Source organism: Nyctereutes procyonoides, unplaced genomic scaffold, assembly GCF_905146905.1.
Source record: "Nyctereutes procyonoides isolate TBG_1078 unplaced genomic scaffold, NYPRO_anot_genome, whole genome shotgun sequence".
Classification (NCBI taxonomy): Eukaryota; Metazoa; Chordata; class Mammalia; order Carnivora; family Canidae; genus Nyctereutes; species Nyctereutes procyonoides.
Genome location: NW_026575125.1, coordinates 14292738 through 14314571, shown reverse-complemented (window position 1 = coordinate 14314571; position 21834 = coordinate 14292738). Strand labels below are relative to the sequence as shown.

General features: G+C 39.3%; 1 protein-coding gene across 2 annotated transcripts in view; it reads left to right on the top strand.

Moving 5' to 3' along the window:
- RAI2 (retinoic acid induced 2) overlaps window positions 1-21834 on the top strand; it is a 390031-nt gene that overhangs the window by 28996 nt on the left and 339201 nt on the right. The window contains exon 1 of one of the 2 annotated variants that reach the window (XM_055339131.1): window positions 19602-19624. The exons of the other annotated variant lie outside the window; for it this stretch is intronic. The gene's annotated coding sequence lies outside the window, so the exon portion shown is untranslated. Of the gene's footprint in view, window positions 1-19601; window positions 19625-21834 lie in introns of those variants that run through there. 2 annotated transcript variants of the gene reach the window in all.

Genomic DNA, 21834 nt, shown 5'->3' with positions numbered 1-21834 from the left:
AATAACTGGCCTTACTCTCTAGGTTTTGGTTTCTTCAATGGTAAAATGATGCAAATAATATTTGCTCTTTTTTCTCCATAGAGTTATTGTAAAGGTCAGAGGAGATTACCTGTGTGAAAATGTGTTAAAAACTGTAAATCATGGGCAGCCTGGGTGGCTCAGCGGTTTAGTGCTGCCTTCAGCCGGGTGTGATCCTGGAGACCCAGGATCGAGTTCCGCGTCGGGCTTCCTGCATGGAGCCTGCTTCTCCCTCTGCCTGTGTTTCTGCCTCTCTCTCTGTCTCTCAAGAATAAATTTTAAAAAAACCTGTAAATCAATGTATAATGGATATACAGGAAGGGAATCATTATTGCTTGGCTTGCGTACCTTTGAATGTTAATTTTAGGAATGAAAAAAAGGGGATCCCTGGGTGGCGCAGCGGTTTGGCGCCTGCCTTTGGCCCAGGGCACGATCCTGGAGACCCGGGATCGAATCCCACGTCGGGCTCCCGGTGCATGAAACCTGCTTCTCCCTCTGCCTATGTCTCTGCCTCTCTCTCTCTCTGTATGACTATCGTAAATAAAAAAAAAAAAAGAAAAAAGAAAAAAAGATGTTCTGTCTTTGGTAGGACTCCTTATAGTTGGTCACAGTATATACCAATATAAGTATATTTAATGGGGTATTATATTTTCTGATATGGGGCAAAAATCGAGATTGTAAATGAACCTTTGACATTCCATAATTTGAATGCCTTGGTGGAAGTATATACTAGGATGGAATTAAGGGAAAGTACCATTTTGTGTTCAAGCCTAATTTTTTGCCAGGCTCCTGAAAATGCTTCTAACCTCCCAGACAATAAAACCTACCATAGGTTTGATAACAGGTGGTACATTCTTTCCTCTTTGACAGCCTTCCCTGGACTGGGTGTTATAAATGAGATATCTATTATGATTATTGTGCATGACATCTAATTATGGACATACCCAAACTCACACACACACATAGCTCCCTTGTCATTTTTCTAGGGCCCTTCATCCTCAGCAGTGAGAAACTCCTCTTACCACTAATTCCCCAAGTAAACAAAGCTCCCAAAATTGCCTCCTTCAGCTTCTCCTTCTCGGGTTTGCTATGAATCAGAGAATCTGTTAGAATTGCTCTATGCCTATACACCCAGCAACATGCCAATGATTTCTAAATGCTGGTCACTCTTTGGCTACATGATGTTTTGACTTAAAGCTAATATCAGCCTGGGAAGGGCTATTATTTAAACAAACATCACTCAGCCAGTTGTGACCAAGGCACTGGATCATACTGAACTGCAAGTTTTCTTGTAAGGATGAAAGAAAATAATAAGAAATCACAATAGCAAGGGACATACTCTGAGTCCCAGCTTAGTTTTCTGAAAGGAGAAAAAGAAAGACATTTGTTTGAAACTCTAGGGCCTTAGGGTAGTTCACCAGAGCACACTAAGCTTCAGGAATTATGTCTAATTTATCTTAGAGCAGACGGAACTCACAGCTTAAAAATTCAAAGCAAAGATAGCTCTATTCTCAATATGTATAAAATAACTGAATGCGAGCATGACCTAAAGGAAATTAGACTGCACATAATCATGCATTCTGGTGCACTGTGGTATTAACTTGAAAATATAGAGCTTTGAGTTTTGTGGAAAGAAATAGAAGTTGGGATGTAAAATGAAGCAAAGAAGGAGATGCCCTTGGAAATATGAATTGCTATAAAATGAAAGCAATGTCTAATCAAATAAGAGCCTTCTACAGTAGACTGTCCTTCACATCTGGGTATCTGGGCTATCTATCTCTTATCAGGGAAAAAAAAGGTCAGGGAATTATACCAAAGCAGATCTCTTTCAGCTGGACAAGCTTTAAGAGAAAAAACAAAAAACAGTCTCCTGCTCTTTTTTAGTGCCTCTTAGTGGGTATCTTTTTCTTTTTTAAAATCTGCGTCTACCAGCCCTTTCCCAGCTATATATGTACTTGAGTATTTTTCTGCTCTGTGTTCTACTCATGCTATGTATCTCATGTATCCATGCAAATTGGTGCCCAAACTAGACATGCTAAAAGTGCTGGAGTCCTGAAGCAGATTGGCCCTTCACTGATGACTTGCATTGGCAGATATCCTCTTCACAGTTTGATGGTAAAAGCTGGTTGAAATTTAGGAGACCATTTTGCTTTCAAAAGGATTCGGGTATTGAAATGTGCTTGGAAAAAAAGTTTCCCGCAGTTCTAGGACAATACACATGGATCTTTCCAGATATTATGTGTATGTGTGGTGGTGGTGGTGGTGGTGGGGAGATGGGGAAATGTAGAGGCAATATGAGAAAGTGGATGGAGGACTGAGATTCAGGGGTTCAGGAAACCCAGAATTTTAGACTGTTTCTCACTGAATCTAGGACTCTAGAAAGTGGTTGATCCCTCTGAGCCTCAATTTTCCTATTTGCAAAATAATAGTAACAAACAATTGAGAGGCAAGGTGGTATAGTGGGCAAGTATACACATTCCAGAGAAAGGTTGCCACGGTTCAAATTCTGGCTCTGCTGCTATTACCTATAACAGTCTGTACCTCAGCTACTTTTTTTTTTTTAACATCTAGCTGAAGCTTGAACTCTATTACTGGTTGCATAATGTACCATTTTACTTTTTAAAAAATTAATGAACTTTATTTTTTAGAGAAGTTTTAGGTTTACGGCAAAATTGAGCGGAAGTACAGGGTTCCTATTTACCCCCCGGGCCCATACGTGCACATGCTCAGCCTGTCCCACTAACAATATTCCCCACCAGACTGGGACATTTGTTACAATCACTAAAACTTTATCAACATATCATAATCACCCAAAGGCCACAGTTTACATTAGGGGTTCACTTTTGATATTGTACAGTCTGTGGGTTTGGACAAACATATAATGATATGTATCTACCATTATAGTGTCATACAGGATAGTTTCACTGCCCTAAAAATTCCCTTTGCTCTATTTATCCCTGTTTCCCTGCTAACCCCTGGCAACCACTGATGCTTTTGATGTCTCCATAATTTTGCCTTTTCCAGAATGTTGTATATTTGGAATCATATGGTATGTAGCCTTTTCAGATTGGCTTCTTTCACTTAGTAATATGCATTAAGTTTTCTCCATGTCTTTTCATGGCTCGATAGCTCGTTTTTTCCTTTAGCACTGAATAATTAGATTCTATTGTCTGATCATACTACAGTTTATCCATTTACCTTTTGAAGGACATTTTGATTGCTTCAAGTTCTGGCAATCATTAATAAAGCTGCCACAAACATCCATGTGCAGGTTTTTGTGTGGATATAAGTTTCTAATTCATTTGGATAAATACCGAGGACCAATCGTACATTAAGAGTATTTTTAGCTATTTTTAAAATAGTTTATTGAGTGTGGGTTTTAGCAGATTTTATCTTTTAAGGGATTGGTTTGTTTCATCTAGGTTATCAGATCCTGGCATAGAGTATAGAGTATAGAGTTGTTCATAATATTTCATTATCTTCTTTTTAATGTCTATGAGATCTTTAAATGTCCTTTGAGTGATGTCTCTTTTTTTTCTATACTAGTATTTTGTATTTGCTCTCTTTTTTTCTTAGTTAGCCTGGCTAGAGGCTTATCGAGTTTATTGATCTTTTCAAAGAAACAGCTTTTGATTTTGTTGATTTTCTCTATTGATCTCAGTTTCATCGATTTCTACTTGAATTTTTGTTATTTCTTTTACTTACTTTGGATTTAATTTGATTTTTTTTCTCTAGTTTTCTAAGGTAGGAGATTAGATAATTGATTTTAGATCTTTCTGCTTTTGCAATATATGCATTCAATGCTCTAAATAACCCTCAAAGCACTGTGTTCACTGTGTCCCACAAACTTTGATAAGTTGTATTTTCACTTTTATTTAATTCAAAATATTTTTAACTTTCTCTGGGTTTCTTCTTTGACCTATGTGTTAATTAGAAGTGTATTGTTAATCTCCAAGTATTTTGGTATTTTCCAGCTATCTTCCTGTTATTGATTTCTACTTTAATTCCATTGTGGTCTGAGAGTACACATTATATGCTTTCTATTCTTTTAAGCTAAGATATATTTTAAATTTATCAAGGTGTATTTTATGGCACAGAATGTGGTCTATCTTAGAGAACGTTGCATGTGAGCTAGAGAAGAATTTGTACTCTGCTATTGTTGAATGAAGTCATCTATAGATGTCAATGAAATCCAGTTAACTGATGGTGCTGTTGAGTTCACCTATCTTTACTGATTTTCTGCCTGCTGTATCTGTTTCTGATAGAGGGATGTTGAAGTCTCCACCTACAATAGTGGATTTATCTATTTTTCCTTGCGGTTTTATCTGTTTTGCCTCACATGTTTTGATGCACATGTTAGGTGCATACACATTGTCTTCTTAGAGTACTGACCTTTTAATCATTATGTAATGCCCCTCTTTATCTCTGATAACTTTCCTTGCTCTAAAGTCTGCTTTGTCTCAAATTAATACAGCTACTCCTGCTTTCTTTTGAGTACTGTTAGCATGTATATCTTTCTCCATTCCTTTATATTTTGTCTATATGTAATTTACATAAATATAAATTTATTTAATACTTTAAATTATATTAATATATTAATATCCATTAATATATCGATCCATTATTATTAAATTAATAATATTTAATATGTATGTATGTATTTATTTATTTTTGAAAGAGAGAGGGAGCATGTGTGTGAGTGGTTGGGGGAGGCGCAGTGGGCAAGACAGAGAGAGAGAATCTTAAGCAGGCTTCATGCCCAACCCAGAGCCTGATGTGGGGTACTATCCCATGACCCTGAGATTGTGACCTGAGCCAAAATCAAGAGTTGGATGCTTAACTGACTGAGCCACCCAGGTGCCCCTGTGTTGTTATTTTTAAAGTGAGTTTCTTGTAGATGACATATAATTGAATCTTGTTGGCAGAGACATAGGCAGAGGGAGAGGCAGGTTACCCATAGGGAGCGGGATGTGGGACTCGATCCCAGGACCCCAGGATCACGACCTGAGTCAAAGGCAGACCCTTAACCACTGAGCCACCCAGTCGCCCCAATCTCTGGCTTTTAATTGATGTATTTAGACCATTGATTAAAATGATTATTGATATAGTTGGATTGCTGTCTACAATATTTGTTACTCTGTTGCCCTCTATTTTTGTTCCTATTTTTGTCTTCTACACATTTTCTGCCTTTTGTGGAAGAAAGGAAGTTTTAACAGAGTATTTTATATGATTTTATTTTGTCTCAATTTTTAGTTTATCTACTATACTTCTTAATTTACTTTTATAGTGGCTGCTCTAGAACTTGCAGTATACAAGTACAGTGAATCTATGCCCACTTTATTTTTTAATTTAATTTAATTTTTAAAGGCTTTATTTTTAACTAGTCTCTATACCCAACATGGGACTTGAACTCACAACCTTGAGATCAAGAGTCAGACACTCCACTGACTGAGCCAGCCAGGCGCCCCTAAGTCTACTTAACACTATACCACTTCATAGATAGTGCAGGTACCTTATAATAACAAAAGAATCCCAACTCCTCCCTTTCATCTCTTGAATCATTACTGTCATCCATTTCACTTATAATATACATAATTAAGCATACATATAAGCACATAAGCATACATAATTGCATACACTGTTGCCATTACTTTTTTGAACAAATAATCAGAGCAATTAAGAATAAGAAAAATAAAACTTTTTATTTTACCTTCTCACTTATTTTTTGATGTTCTTTCTTTATGTAGGTCTAAGTTTCTGACCTATATGATTTTCCTTCTCTCTGAGGAACTTTTTTTTTTTTTTAGTGTAGTTGACACCCAACATTATACTAGTTTCAAGTGTACAACAAATTTACATAGTATGCTGTGTTCATCACAAGTATAACTACTATCTCTCTCAGTATTACAACATCATTGACTATATTCCCTATGTTGTGAATTTTATTTCTATGAATTACTCATTCTATAACTGGAAGTGCTTCTTTTAACATTTCTTGCAAGGTGGGCCTACTGGCAACAAGTTCCCTTCATTTTTGTCTTAGAAAGACTTTATTTCTCTTTCACTTTTTTTCTCTCTCTCTTTCACTTTTGAAGGATAATTTCAAATGATACAGAGTTTTAGGTTGGTGGGTGTTTTTCTCTTCATACTTTATATATTCCACTCTCTTCTTGCTTGCATGGTCTATGAGAAGTCAGATATAATTCTTATCCTTGTTTCTCTACTGGTTTCTTTTGAGATTTTTTTTTATCTTTGATTTTCTGCAGTATGCTTAGGTGTAGTGGGAGATTTTTTGGGCATTTATCCTGCTTGGTGTTCTCTGAGCTTCTTGGATCTGTGGTTTGGTGGCCAACATGTGCCTCAGTTGATCCATCTGTAAAGTAGGTATTATAATAGCTATTTCATGTTGTATGGATTAAAATTAATTCAATGTGTTACAATCACTTAGAAGAGTACCAGGAATGTAGCTAGTACTATGTAAGTGTTAGCTAGTATTTAGTAGATACTTGCTAAGCAATGGGCTAAGTGCTTATGATGCAGGATCTCATTTTTCCCTCACAGCAACCCTATCATCAGTAGGTACCTATTATTACCCCCATTTTACAGATGGGGAGATTGAGGCTTGTCTATGATCACACAGATTGCTAAGTAGCAGATCTGTAACTCCTACTGAGGCCTATCTGGCTGCCAAGACCATGCCTTAAATTACCAAGGAACAGCACCTCAGAAGATCGTTGGATTTTAGTTAATCTCTCTGGTCCTTTCCAGAACTAAAACACTATTGTATGAAGTTTGAAATAATGCCAGAATAATACTGTGGTAAAGCATACAGGCTTAGGAGTTGGAAAGCCTGTGTCACACCCTGTTTCCCCTGCTGTGACATGAGGCTAATTCGCCTACCTTTCCTATGGAGTTGTTCTGAGGACTGAATGGGCTACTGTGTGTAAAACGTTTTGCACAGTGCTTTGTGACTGGTACTGGCATATTTTAGGTGCTCAAAAAAGTTAGATAATAAAATAATTTTAATTTTAAAATCTTGTCTAATAGTTATAGTATTGGAAAAAGTCATGAAATGCTTTGGATTTAGAGACTGAGAGTCCAGGCAGGAGGCCATATGGTAGGAAACTCCTGATATGGAACTTGGCTAGAAGAGGTCACACTAACTTACATAATAGAACCCAGCCCTTGCGCTGTGCAGAAGTCTTCCCGGGTAAGAAGCTGAGATGATTCTGGTACGTGGAAGTGTTATCTCTAATGGTGGCAATCATAATAGAACTGGGACACTCTTGGGCATTGTGACAGGGCTCTTATTTATGGTCAGTCTCATTCAGAGGAAGGAGTAAGTTGAAGGGAGTATTCCTAACATGATTGGTCCTGATTAAAGAGGGAGCAGATGGCCTTTAATCTGGACATCAGCGGTGCTGGACAATATTAGGACTGCCTATTCTCTGAGCTTCTCAGAGTTAAAAGGGTTGCCCCACTGGTATGACTTTGGCATGACATTTCTTAGGGCTAGGTAAAGGGATCTGTGCATGTTTAAATCAGAGGTGACAGCTCTCTGGGGGACCAGACCTATGGGATATGGTAAAGGGGGCCCAATTCCTGTGACTCACATTTCATTATGTGTGTGTATAGATAGATATATGTATGTGTCTGCAGTTCTGGTGCTGCTCTTTCATTTTCCTCTGAAGAAACAGAGAGATTAAAAGTAGCAATTCTACTCTCTTGCTTTGGCTGCTCAAGTAGTCCTACCTCCAAAAATGTGAATTGTAATCTCAAAGCCCCATGCCAGCTTCCTTCAGTAATCCCTACTCATAACCCATCACATTCTACAGTGTCACTGTTCTGGTTTTCAGATATATCCCCTCAGTCCAATAAGCACAGAGAGAGGGCATATTATGTGCCCGGCACTGGTGTTAGGATTTGAGGTTACAAAAGAGAATGATATAAGGTCCTGGCCCTCAGAGAATTGGAGTCCTTATTGATAGGGACCTTTAAGCAAATTAGTACAACACTATACTATGGGCTATCAGAAAAGTGACTTCGTTTGGCTTTCTCCCGAAACAGGTTGTGGAAAAAAGATTTCAGTTTAAGTAGTTTTTTTGGGGGGAAGTGATCCCAGGAAGCACTGGTAGAAAAGATCAGGGAATTGAGGAAGGGAACAAAAGAAAGCCTATCCAGGTAGTTACTACTATAGGCAACTGGAGTTCAACCTCTCCAGGGAGCTCTGTGAGACAACATAAAACATGCCTTGTTCTCTCCACCAAGGGGCCACACAGCTAGGCCACTTAGCCATCACATCTCTCTTCATCAGTGTTTGAAGACTGCCTCAGGGGAGATGAACTCCCTAGCGCCACTACTGACCACCTGGGCAGGTGCACTCTGATGGGCAGATATACAGCCCCAAGTGGAGCCACTGGTGTTCATAGTAAGCAGCCTTCTGTGTAGAGGCAAAGGCCAAAGAGATGTGGGAAGGACCCCAGCAGCATCTGCTAGAAGAAGTATGTTGGGTTTACAGTGAGTGCACACAGGGTTAGCCATTCCTACCTTAGGTGATGATCGAAGACTTCAGAGAGAAGAGCTTTCCAGGCTGGAACAAAGACCTGGAGTGTTTGGAAGAATGCAATGAATTTAATATGCCCGGAACTGGTGTCACAGGGGAGAGTGTCAGGTGTGGGAAAGTACTAGGTGTAGGTGAGGGCCAGCTCCAGTACCCTGCTTAGCCAAACTACATGCCAGACTTGCTAGAGATGCAGAGAGAGTCACACAAAGGCTTTAAGAAGGCTTGTGACCCAGACATGCTTGCTTTTTAGAAAGATCAGTGTGGCTATGTAACCAGAATAGGTAGCTACTCCTTCCCATTTGCTTCCTGTGGGTTTGTGTCTATTTCTTATCGCTGTGAGCGTCAGCCCGGCAGTGGCGGTTCAAACCATCCAATTTGTGCTCTTCCCAACACTCGTAATCAGCCTTACTGTGTCCCTTCAGACATGGGTGATGTCCCTCTTTGGGGATCTGGGTCACATCCCTGTGACATCCCCCTTCCAGGCCTCTAGGTTCTGGTAACTTCAGTCTCTCCCTTCCATTCCCCCACATCCCTGGGGTGACCTCTGATTCCTGCACTCCCATTTCTGTGTTATCTCAGCATCCCCTGTCTACCTTTTGAGTCCTCCAATACTCATTTCAGCAGTTTCACCTCCAGTCCCTGCTTTACCTCTGCAGAACTAACCGTGCTGCCTGTCTTTCTCCCTGGACCATGACTGATGCAGAGTGACACAGGTGACAGAGTATCTGGGGAGTGGCTTAGCTGGGAGACCGTGAGTTTGCAGTTCACATACCTGTTTGGTTCTCCCCAAGCTTCTCGAGAGCCAGGGCCTAGGTATGGAGAAGGCATGTGTTTGGGATGATCCAACCTTAATGGTTTGAAGAGGAGGATGTGCAAGAGGGCATATAAGCATCAGAGCCAGGTGGTCCAGATAATACCAACAGTAGCAGCAATAGCGATAGCCGCGAAGATAATAGAGGGACCTACGATTTTGTGTTTATGGGCACTGGTGTAAGTGCTTTACACATATGGTTAACTTAATCTTCATGACAACCCTAGGAGCTACGTGTATACTTTTACTCTCCATTTTACAAATGAAGACACCAAGCACCAAAAGGCTGCTAAGTAATGTGCCCAAGGTCAAATAACTATAAGGGACAAACTTGATATATGAACCCGGGCAGTTTCCCCCTGTAGTTGGGGCTCATGATCATTACGAGGGGTGATCTTCCTGCCCTACTATTCTGTGATTTCATGGAAATATGACTTAATGTCTCTGTGAAAATCCGCGGCTTAATGGTAAGGTTTTAGTGATGACAGCACCTTTCCAAGAAGCCCTTGCAGAAAGTCAGAGAAAGTTGGGCTGAATATATGAAGACGAAGCTAAAGAGAAAGCCAGAAGAGAAGGCATGGACTCCCAGGGTTGTGGAGCTCCCCTTCTGCAAAGGCACAGATGGAAACGCGATGGAGGAGCTGGGAGTTTATCACTCTCTGAAAGCTTAATTAGGTCATTGGTGAGGACAGAATATTAAAAAAAAATCCCAGCAGCTAAAGACCTATGGGATTTAATTCCTCCATTCCTGCTCCTTAGTCTTAGAATAAATGAAGCTTTTTCCTAGTTACAAAAATGATGTTGAAAAATGATTGATTGTCCTAATGAGGAAAGAGAACAGCTGCCTGAACAGCAGATGTAACTTTTATAATCATTTCCTCTTCATTGGTTTTCTCCCTAACGACCCTGGCACTGATGATAGTATTTAAGAAGGAGGGTGTGTGGTGGGCAGAGGCCTGGAATGATCAGGAAGCTTGGGTAAAGAGGGGAATGGTTGGCCTGACCTTCCTGATCAGCTGCATTTCTAACAAGCTCAAAGTTATGGTTGTTTTTCAGGCTTGTTAAAGGTGACACAACCAGAGTTTGTTGCAACGTGAGGTCCCAGGATTAAAGGCCAGACCTGACAGAAAAACCACCCACAGCTATCACATGTGCTTAAATCTATCGTAGCTTCACTAAGGCCCTAGGGGGAACTGTCATGCAGAGAGGAACATCCCTATCAGGGGATATTTTGCAGCAAGTCGGCAAAGACACTGAGATGTGATAGCATATGCAGCCGAGCACGGTGGTTAGGAGCGTGGGCCCGGGCTGTAAATCCTATGTTCGAATCCTGACTCTACTACTTGCCAGCTGTGTGACCAGCTGTACCTCACTGTCTAGCTGTGTGACCTTGAGCAAGTTTCTTAATCTCTCTGTGCCTTGGTTTCTAGCTGTGCAAACCCAGGCAAGTTGCTTAACCTCTCTGTGCCTCAGTTTGCTAATCTTTGAAATAAGGATGATAAGAACCTATTTCATGGGGTTGTTGAGGGGAATAAATAAATGTTTGTAAAGCACTCAGAACCGTACCTGGTATATAGCAGGTCTATTTATAGAGCTCTTAAACAACATAAATGGCCTGAGATTGGCGAAACTTTGTCAGCCACATTTTTCTGCCATCTACAAAAGTGTGATTCATCAGTTGGTCTTCAATGCCCTCTAGATTTTGGGATCTCTTTCTCCCTTCACCTTGGTAGCATGGGGACTCTCATCCCAGTGTTCTCTTATTCCATACAAATACTCTACACAAATCTCAGTAGGGGCTCAAAACCTCAATTTGTGGTGAGATGCTAGTGACTCATAAACTTCATGTTTCTCCTCTTAGCCTAAATCAGGGGCTCATGGCATCTCAGGCGCTGGCCTGAAGTGGTGGACCTCCCAGTGCCACTTCATACCCAGTTTGACGACCAATTTTGTGTGGACTTTCTGGTTGCTCCTCACCACAGCTCAGAATTCCAGAACTTTTGGTTCTCCCATCTGGGAACCCACACCCACACTACCACATCCTGTTCAGGGACTCCCCAAAGCAGTTGTCTGTTTGGCCTATGGGTATAATCATTATTGGTTCTGGGCATATTGGACCAGACCTGCTTGGTAATACTCTCGTCCACATTACAGGAGAGCTGTCCTAAATTTTGGTTCAGTTCAAGTAGATATAATTTTCCCTAATGTTGTTGTTGTATTTAGATTTTATTTATTTATTTCACAGGGAGAAAGAGAGAGAGAGAGAGAGAGAGAGAGAGAGAGAGAGAGAGAGAATGAGAATGAATTGGGGGGGCAGAGGGAGAGGAAGAAGCAGACTCCCCGCTGAGCATGAGGCTCTATCCCAGGACCCCGGGATTGTGACCTGAGCTGAAGGCAGATGCTTAACCAATTGAGCCACTCAGGTGCCCTAATTATCCCTAATGTTAAAGAGCAAAATTTCGTTTAGTTTTCAAAGCATTTGTCTTCATTTCTTTTGGCTTCATGATAGCTCCATTTTGCAAATGGGAAGAATCAGTTTTGGTTTCATATACTAGGAAACCTATGTTAAGGTAGCTTCAGAAATATGGGAAATTAATAGACCCACATAAAGGAAGAGCCCAGTGGCAGGGCAGTGATCAGCACTGGGTCTGTCAAGGCTCTGACTTATTTTCTCTTGAGAACCTGTCAGCTGCCCTCCATGGGGTGACTTGATTCTCAGGCTGGTGGAGAGTACTGCAGCGCCCTTGGGGGCTCAGATCCACACCCTGAAACACCCAAGGAAGAGAGGGACTGTCTCTCTTTTGAGAAGTGCCCCAAGGGACACCTGGGTGGCTCAGTGCTTGAGCATCTGCCTTCTGCTGAGGGCATGATCCCGGGGTTCCGGGATCGAGTCCTGCATCGGGCTCCCTGCGAGGAGCCTGCTTCTCCTTCTGCCTGTGTCTCTGCCCCCTCTCTCTCTGTGTCTCTCATGAATAAATAAATAAAATCTTTTAAAAAAAGAAGTGCCCCAAAAGTATCCTTTGTGCCTCACTTGCCCAAATCTGGTCATACACCAACCTCTGAATAATCCAAGAAACTGGGAGAATGCCGTGTGCTAGTAGGCTTAGGCCTGGGAGCCTGTGCAATCACTGTAATTACAGTGAGCCCAGTTAGCCCCACCAGTAGTACTGGGGATGAGTCCACTTCCTTTCACAGGTGCAGGTGGAGTGGGAGGAAAGACACTGAAATGAAAGTCTACAGTGTTGTCAGGGAGTGGGCATTGTCAGGATGCTAGATAGGTAACTGGGAAATTAGCCTCCATGATGGCCTCTACTGATTTTTGCCTCCTGGTATTCTCGCCTCCCTACACTGAATTAGGCTGACCTATATCACCAATAGGATATTGCAGAAGTGATAGTATGTGGCTTTGGAGGCTAGTCCTAACGAGCATTGGGGCTTCTGCCTTGGGCCATGCCCTCTGGGGGCAGCCGGGCACCATGCACTCTGTAGCTCTGTGCAGAGGAGCACAGGGAGAGGAGCTGAGGCCTTCGCACAGTAGCCTGCACCAGTCTGCCAGCCACGAGTGTGAGCTATCTTGGAAGTGAATCCTCATCCAGTTCTAGGCAAGCCAACATCTTACTGCAACCTCAGAAGAGGCCCTGAACCAGGGCCACTCAGCTCATAAACTGAACTTCAGAAAACCATGAGAGATGATAAATGATTCTTGGTTTAAGTCACTAAGCTTTGGAGTGATTTGGTACACAACATGACACAACTAGAGTACTGACCTTCAATGGAAACCACACCAATTCTATTTAGTTTTTAGATCCAAGGGGCTTCCCTCCTCCTTTCCCTTTTCTTCCTAAATATTTCAAAATGAAATGAGTGCTTTACAGAAAATTCCCTACCTTCACCCATGCCCCCCATTTCTTCCACCACTTTGTTGAGTATGTGGCTACCAACCAAATATATTTTCTGAGAAATTTCTTCAAAACTTTGGAATTTCTAAGTTGTGCCGCAGACAAGACTAGTACAGAAGGCACTGCACTGGGAGCTTGCGAGAGTAACAAACTGGGAAGTTTCCTGGGTCTATCCAGATAGTTTAGAGTCAGTCCTTAATGCATTTGGGTTCTACTAAATCAGAAAAAACACGTTCAAGTTTACAAATAATAAAGATAGAATTTCCCTCTGGGAATATGATAAAGCTGAAAAGGATTATGACATCTCATTTACTTTTTTCCTGATTATAAAGGAAAAAACTTTTTTATTATAGAATATGTGGGGGGATAAATCCTGAAAAGAAGAAACTAGAAACTACCCATAATCTAACTAAAGCAACTACTATGAACATTTGTTCATTTCCCCCCTCTATGCATTTTACTATAAAATCATGATATGAAAAATAGAGTTTTATGTGCTGTTTTTTCCATTATCTTCTGCGCATTTTTCATGTGGTTAAATATTCCTTGAGAACCTGTTCTTTAATGCTTAAGGTTTTATAAAATAAGTGTGCCACCGTTTACTTAGCCATTCTTCTAAATTAGTCCAATTTTTTCTATTACAGACAAAGCTTGGGCGACAGTTTTTATATATTCATCATTGCCCACTTGTCTGCTTATCTCCTTAGGGTAATTTCCAGAAGTAGAATTATTAGGTCAAGTTTATGGTGACTTTCTAAAGTCATCGATCCATATTGCCAGGTTGCCCTTCATGAAGTCTTACGAATTTATAGTACTTGAAGAAGGCTGTGAAACTGTTTATGTCATTGCACATTTATTACAAGAGTGCACAGTCTATTACAGTTTATAGATTATAATTCGTAAATTATTATCAGTTCGAAAGGTAAAAATTATATCTTATTTTCATTAGCATTCTTTTATTAGTTGGAAGCTGACCATCCTCTCACACATTTATTAACCATCTGCGTTCCTTCTTTTGTGAAGTGTCTATTATAACCTTAACCTATTTTTTCCATTAGGATTTCATCTTTTAAAAGAAACTGATTTGGGGATCCCTGGGTGGCTCTGCGTTTTAGCACCTGCCTTCGGCCTAGGGCATAATCCTGGAGTCCTGGGATCAAGTCCTACATCAGGCTCTCTGCATGGAGCCTGCTTCTCCCTCTGCCTGTGTCTCTGCCTCTCTCTCTGTGTCTCTCATGAATAAATAAATAAAATCTTTAAAAAATAAATAAAACTGATTTTAAAATATCTATATTAATAATATTCAATATAGTACTAATGTTTTCCCTGCTTGCTCAGTAGCCTTTTAATTTTATTTATAGAGTTTTTAGGTGATCATATTGATCTCTTTCTCTACTTTTTAAAGTTGTAATGCCAGTGTAATTAATACACAATGTTATATTAGTTTCAGGAGTACCATACAGCGATTCAGCAATTCTATGCATTTCTCAGTGCTTATCATGCTAAGTGTACTCTTAATCCCCTTCATCTATTTCACCCATCCCCCCACACACCTCCCCTCTGACAACCATCAGTTTGTTCTCTATAGTTAAGAGTGTTTCTTGGTTTGTATGTCTCTTTTTTTCCATTGTTCATTTGTTTGGTTTCTTAAATTTCACCTGTGAGTGAGATCATATGATAATTGTCTTTCTCTGACTGACTTATTTCACTTAGCATTATACTCTTAGCTCCATCCATATCATTGCAAATGGCAAGATTTCATTCTTTTCAAATGGCTGAGTAACATTCCAGTGTGTGTGTGTGTGTATCTCCACATCTTTATCCATTCATCTGTTGATGGACACTTAAGTTGCTTCCATAATTTGGCTATTGCAAATAATGCTGCAATAAACATTGGGGTGCGTGTAACCCTTTGAATTAGTGTTTTCATATTCTTCGGGTAAATACCCAGTAGTGAATTACTGGATCATATAGTAATTCTATTTTTAATTTTTTGAGGAACCTCCATACTGTCTTCCACAGTGGTCACACCATTCCCACCAATAGTGCATGAGTGTTTGTATTTCTCCATATCCTCACCAACACTTGTTTCTTGTGCTGTTGATTTTGGCCATTCTGTCCAGTGTGAGGTGATATCTGATTGTGCCTTTGATTTGCATTTTTCTGATGATGAGTGATGTTGAGCATCTTTTTGTGTGTGTTGACCATCTGTATGTCGTCTTTGGAGAAATGTCTCTTTATATGTCTTCTGCCCATTTTTTAACTGGAATTATTTGTTTTTTGGGTGTTGAGTTGGATAAGTTCTCTCTATAATAGGGATACTAACCCTTTCTCAGTTATGCCATTTGCAAATATCTTCTCCCATTTTGTAGATTGCCTTTGAGTTAGGTTTATTCCTAGGTATCTTATTTTTGGTGCAGTTGTAAATGGATTGTTTTCTTAATTTCTCTTTCCGCTGCTTCATTATTGGTGTACAGAAATTCAGTGGATTTCTGTACATTGATTTTGTATCCTGTGACCTTACTGAAATCATTTATTAGTTCTAGCAGTTTTTTCATGGAGTCTTTCTGATTTTCTACATAGAGTATCATGTCATCTGCAAATAGTGAAAATTTTACTTCTTCCTTACCAATTCAGATACTTTTTATCTATTTTGTTGTTGTCTGATTGCTGTGGCTAGGACTTCTAGAACTATGTTGAATAAAAATGTTGAGAGTAGCCATCCTTGTCTTGTTCCTGACCTTAGGGGAATAGCTTTCACTTTTTCCCCCATTAAGGATAATGTCAGCTGTGGGGTTTTCATATATGGCCTTTATTATGTTAAGATATGTTCTGTCCAAACCTACTTTGTTGAAGAGTTTTTATCATAAATGGATGTTGTAGTTTGTCAAATGCTTTTTCTGCATCTGTTGAAATGATCATATGTTTCTTATCCTTTCTCTTATTGATGTGATGTGTCACATTGATTGATTTGCAAACATCGAACCACCTTGCATCCCAAGAATAAATCCCACTTGATCATGGAGGATGATTCTTTTAATGTATTGTTGGATTCGGTTTGCTGATATTTTGTTGAGGATTTTGGCATCTATGTCCAACTGTGATACTGGCCTGCAGTTCTCTTTTTTTGTAGTGTCTTTATCAGGTTTTGATATCAGGGTAATGCTGGCCTCATGAAATGAATTCAGAAGTTTTCCTTCCTCTTCTGGTTTTTGGAATAGTATGAGAAGAATAGGTATTAACTCTTCTTTAAATGTTTGGTAGAATTCATCTGTAAAGCTGTCTTATCCTAAACTTTTGTTTGTTGGGATTTTTTTTATTATTAATCCAATTTTATTGCTGGTAACTGGTGTATTCAAATTTTCTGTTTCTTCCTGATTCAGTTTTGGTAGGTTATATGTTTCTAGGAATTTATCCATTTTTTCTAGGTTGTCCAGTTTGTTGGCATATAGTTTTTTAAACAATATTTTATTTATTTATTCATGAGAGACATACACAGAGAGAGAGAGAGAGAGAGAGAGAGAGAGGCAGAGACACAAGCAGAGGGAGAAGCAGGCTCCATGTAGGGAGCCTGATGTGGGACATGATCCCTGGTCTCCAGGATCACACCCAGGGCCGAAGGCAGGTGCTAAACTGCTGAGCCACCAGATATGTGTGTGTATGTATGTATGTATGTGTGTATATATATATATATATATATATATATATTAATAATATTCTCTTAGGATGGTTTGTATTTCTGTGGTGTTTGTTGTTTCTCCTCTCTCATTTGTGATTTAATTTTTTTAGTCCTTTCTCTTTTTTTCTTGATCTGTCTGGCTAGAGGCTTATTAATTTTATTAGTGTTTTTGAAGATCTAGCTCCTGGTTTCATTAATCTGTTCTGCAGTTGTTTTTAGTTTCTATTTGTTTCTGGTCTAATCTTTGTTATTTCCTTCATTCTGAGGTTTTATGTGTTTGTTGTTCTTTACTAGCTCCTTTAGATGTAAGATTAGGTTCCTTATTTGTGATTTTTCTTGCTTTTTGAGATAGGCCTGTATTGCTATAAACTTCCCTCTTAGAACTACTTTTGCTGCATCCCAAAGGTTTTGGACCATTATGTTTTCATTTTCATTTGTTCTATGTACTTTTTAATTTCTTCTTTGGTTTTCTGATTGATCCACTCATTGTTTAGTAGCATGTTATTTAACCTCCATGTATTTGTGTTCTTTCCAAATTTTTTCTTATGGTTTACTTCTTGTTTCATAGAATTGTGGTTAGAAAAGATGCATGGTATGACTTTGATCTCCTTGAATTTGTCAAGGTTTGTTTTGTGGGCAAATATGTGATCTATTCTGGAGAATGTTCTGTGTACACTTGAAAAGAATGTGTATTCTTCTGTTTTAGGAGGAATGTTCTGACTCTGTTAAATCCATTTGGTCCAATGTGTCACTCAAAGCCACTGTTTACTTGATATTCTGTTTAAATGATCTGTTCATTGATATGAGTCCCCTACTATTATTTTGTTACTATCAATTAGTTCTTATATATTTATTATTAACTTTTTATGTATTTGAGTACTCTTGTGTTAGATGCATAATTATTTACAATTGTATGTCTTCTTGTTGATTAATGATTATATAGCGTCCTTCTTTGTCTCTTCGTACAGTCTTTGTTTTATTTTTTAAAAAGTATATTTTAATATATTTAAGATACCTCTACACCCTATATGGGACTCAAATTCATGAGCCTGAGATCAAGAGTTGTGTGCTCTTCCAAGTGAGCCAGCCTACAGTCTTTATTTTATTTTAATTAATTAATTAATTAATTAATTAATTGTTTTTTAAATGTAGGCTCCACTACAGGGCTTGAACTCATGACACTGAGGTCAAGACCTAAGCTGAGATCAAGAATCCAGACACTTATTCCACTGAGCCACCCAGGGGTCCCTACAGTCTTTGTTTTAAAGTCAATTTTGTCTGATATATGTATTGCCATTCCAGCTTTCTTTTTCACATCCATTTGCGTGATAAATATTTCTCCATCCCCTCACTTTCAATCTGCATGTGTCTTTATGTCTGAAGTGAGTCTCTTGTAGGCAGCATATAGATGAGTCTTGTTTTTTTTATCCATTCTGTTACCCTATGTATTTTGATTTAAGTGTTTTGTCCATTTACATTCAAAGTAATTGTTGATAGGTATGTATTTATTGCCATTTTATTTGTTTTCTACTTGTGTGGATCTTCTCTGTTCCTTTCTTTCCTTGCTGTCTTCTCTCATCATAAGTTGGCTTTCTTTAGTGATATACTTGGATTCCTTTTCCTTTATTTTTTTGCATATCTATTACTGGTTTTTGATTCATCGTTACCATTAGGTTTGTATATGGCATCTTCTGCATATAGCAGTCTATCTTAAGTTGATGGTCACTTAAATTTGAACCCATTTTTACTCCTCTCTTTCCCATGTTGTGGGTGTATGGCACTATACTTTATTTCCTTTTATTCTGTGAATCCCTTTACTGATTTTTATAGACATACTTATTTTAACTGGTTTGGTGCTTCCTACTTTTCTTACTTTTACTTATGGTCTTTCCTTTCCACTCATAGATTCCCTTTTAACATTTCTTGTAGGACTGGTTTAGTGGCCATGTACTCTTTTAACTTTTATTTAGGAAACTCTTTATCTCTCCTCCTATTCTGAATGGTAGCCTTGCTGAATAGCATAATCTTGGCTGTGGGTTTTCTTTTCTTTGAACACTTTGAATATATCATGCCACTTTCTTCTGACTTGCAAAGTTTCTGCTGAAAAATCAGATGATAGCCCTATGAGATTTCCCTTGTAATCTTTCTTTTGCTGCTTTTAAAATTCTTTATTACTGCTCTTTGACATTTTAATTACCATGTATCTTGGTGTGGACTTCCTTGGTTTGAATTTGTTGGGCTTTTCTGTGACTTTTGGATCTGAATTTCTTTTTCCTTTCCCAGATTTAGGAAGAGTTCAGCTATTATTTCTTCAAATACATTTCTGCTCCCTTTTCTCTCTCTTTTTCTTCTATGATCCCCATAATGCAAATGTTTTTTTTCCATAATGCAAATGTTGTTGTGCTTTTGGAGTTACTGAGTTTCCTAAGTCTGTTCTTATTTGGCATAATTTTTTTCTTTCACCTTCTCAGCTTGATTACTTTCTATTACTCTGCCCTCCAAGTTGCTGACTTGTTCTTCTGCTTCTTCTAGCCTGCTGTTTATTCCATCTAGTGTATTTTTAATTTCAATTATTGTGTTCTTCATCTCTGATTGTTTTTTTTATCTCTTCATTAAAGGTCTCACTGATGGCCTCCACTTTTTTCTCAAGTCCAGTGAGTATCTTTATGATTATTACTTTAAATTGTCTATCAGCATATTACTTACCTCCACTTAGCTTAGGTCTCTTGCTGTCCTGTTTGCCCTGTTCTTTCACTTGGGACATATTACTCTGTGTTCTCATTTTGTCTAATTCTCTTTCTTTGTTTCTCTGTGTTAGGAAAGTCAGCTCCATCTCTTGCTCTTAAAAGTATTGGGCAGGGCATGCATTTTTAGTGAGGTGGTGCTGGTCCTCTTCTACAGGGGACACACAGCTGCTGCTGAGAACAGGGCTGGCTGGGGCCACTCCACAAAGCACACATGGGCTGGGGTATAACCACTGCAAGCACTGTGTGCTAACTCTCTTCCCCTAGGATGCACAGCTGCTATGGAAACCACAGCTGGACCAGGCTGCTCCACAAAGTATGTGGGGTGAGAGAGAGTGAGTGCCATTTTAATAATGTTTGAGTGTCCTCTGAGGGAGGTGACCAGCCACTTCTACTGGTACGAAGGCCCTGCAGAGCATATGGTTGGGAGACACAGTGTTGGTGAGGTTTGCAACAGTCTTCTGGAGGAGAGTACCCACAGTGCCAGGACTGAGGTTGGAGGGGTTAGGGTGCAGTGCAATGTAAGCAAGTTAGGTAGTGAATACTGGTTCCATGCTGTTTCCTGCAGGTGGTGGGGGTTTTGGTGAGGGTTGGGGCAGGAAATGGTGCCTGGCAGCAACTTTGTTCCTAGAGAAGTCCCTCAGGGAATTCTTAGATAAGTAAATAGCTCTCTCTCCCCTATACCCCAGGTGTTTTTTCAAATGGCTGCTTCTCTGCTGTATCTCCACAGGCTGTTTATTGTGCTGTGTCTTTAAAGGTAGGGACTCAATGTCCTATTGTCCTCAGGACTCTCACAGAGCTGAGCTTTCTAATTTTGAAAGTTCTGGGCTATAAGTCCCACTGAACTCACAAACTTTAGCCTGTCTGATTTTCAAAAAGAAATGCTTTGGGGATTTATCTTTCCCAAGCAGGATCCCCAGTGTGATAGTCTGTTTCTTATCCCTCTCCATGCCTGGGGCTCCCTCCCTCCAGTAGCCAGTCCCGTGGAGTTTAGCTCCCCACCACATCTCCACCCTTCTTACCCTCTTAGATGTAGCCTCTTCTGTACATTTAATTGTAGAGTTTGTTCTGCTAGTCTTTGTGTTGTTTTCTGGGTTACTTACATGGATATGAGTGTTATCTATTTGTATCTGTGGGATAAGGTGGATTAGGGTCCTCCTACTCTACCATCTTCCCTGCAAGTATCTTTTTCTCTGCTTTTATACTTGGGAAATTTTGTTACCATATCAGTATGGTTTAAGCATTTGTTTTAAAATTTGTGTTTTTTTTTTAAATCATTCACCCACCAAGAATTTATTTTGTGGTGTGAGAGGAGATAAGAATTTAACTTTGGGGCTTTGTTTTTCTGATTTGGTCAACCAGTTGACTTGGATAGTTTATTTAATAACCCTTTAGTATACCACTGATTGGTATGATGACCTTTGTTACATACTAGATTCTTATATGTATTTGTCTATCTTAGTTCACTGTAGCTTGAGATGGGGTATGTTTAGATATAAATAAGGTCTCACTTCTTTTAATATGAAAATATTAACATATTTTATGTAAGCAAGTAGTCCAGTCTACTGGACTCTATGTACTCTAGAGAACAGAAACAGAATTAGTTTTCTACTAGCAAGTGAGATGGTACCTACAGTTCCCTTTGTGGAAGGCATGGAAGCTGGATTGGTTTATAGGCTTCTGGAGTTCCCAGGCAATTTAATTAGGGATGTTACAAGAAAAAGATACTGCTTATCTCACTAATGTGGGGAAGAGGGAGTAGGATAAAAGGGAATGTTATGCAAAAGTCATTATTTCAAGATAACAAAGTCTCATTACCTCAATAGTGAGTTTTTAATGTTGGTGATCCAGAATTCTTTTGGAAGTAAATGCCTTTTAAAACTTGCCGGGGGCATCTGGGTGGCTCAGTCAGTTAAGCATCTAACTCTTGATTTAGGCTCAGATCATGATCTCAGGGTTGTGAGATCTAGCCCCACGTTGAGCTCTGCATTGGGCATGAGACTACTTAGGATTTTCTCTCTCTCCCTCTCTAAAACAGAAACAGAAACAAAAACAAAACTTTTGTTGTATTAACTAGGGAGATTCTAGGTTCTGTAACAAGTATGGCCCCAAATTTTAGT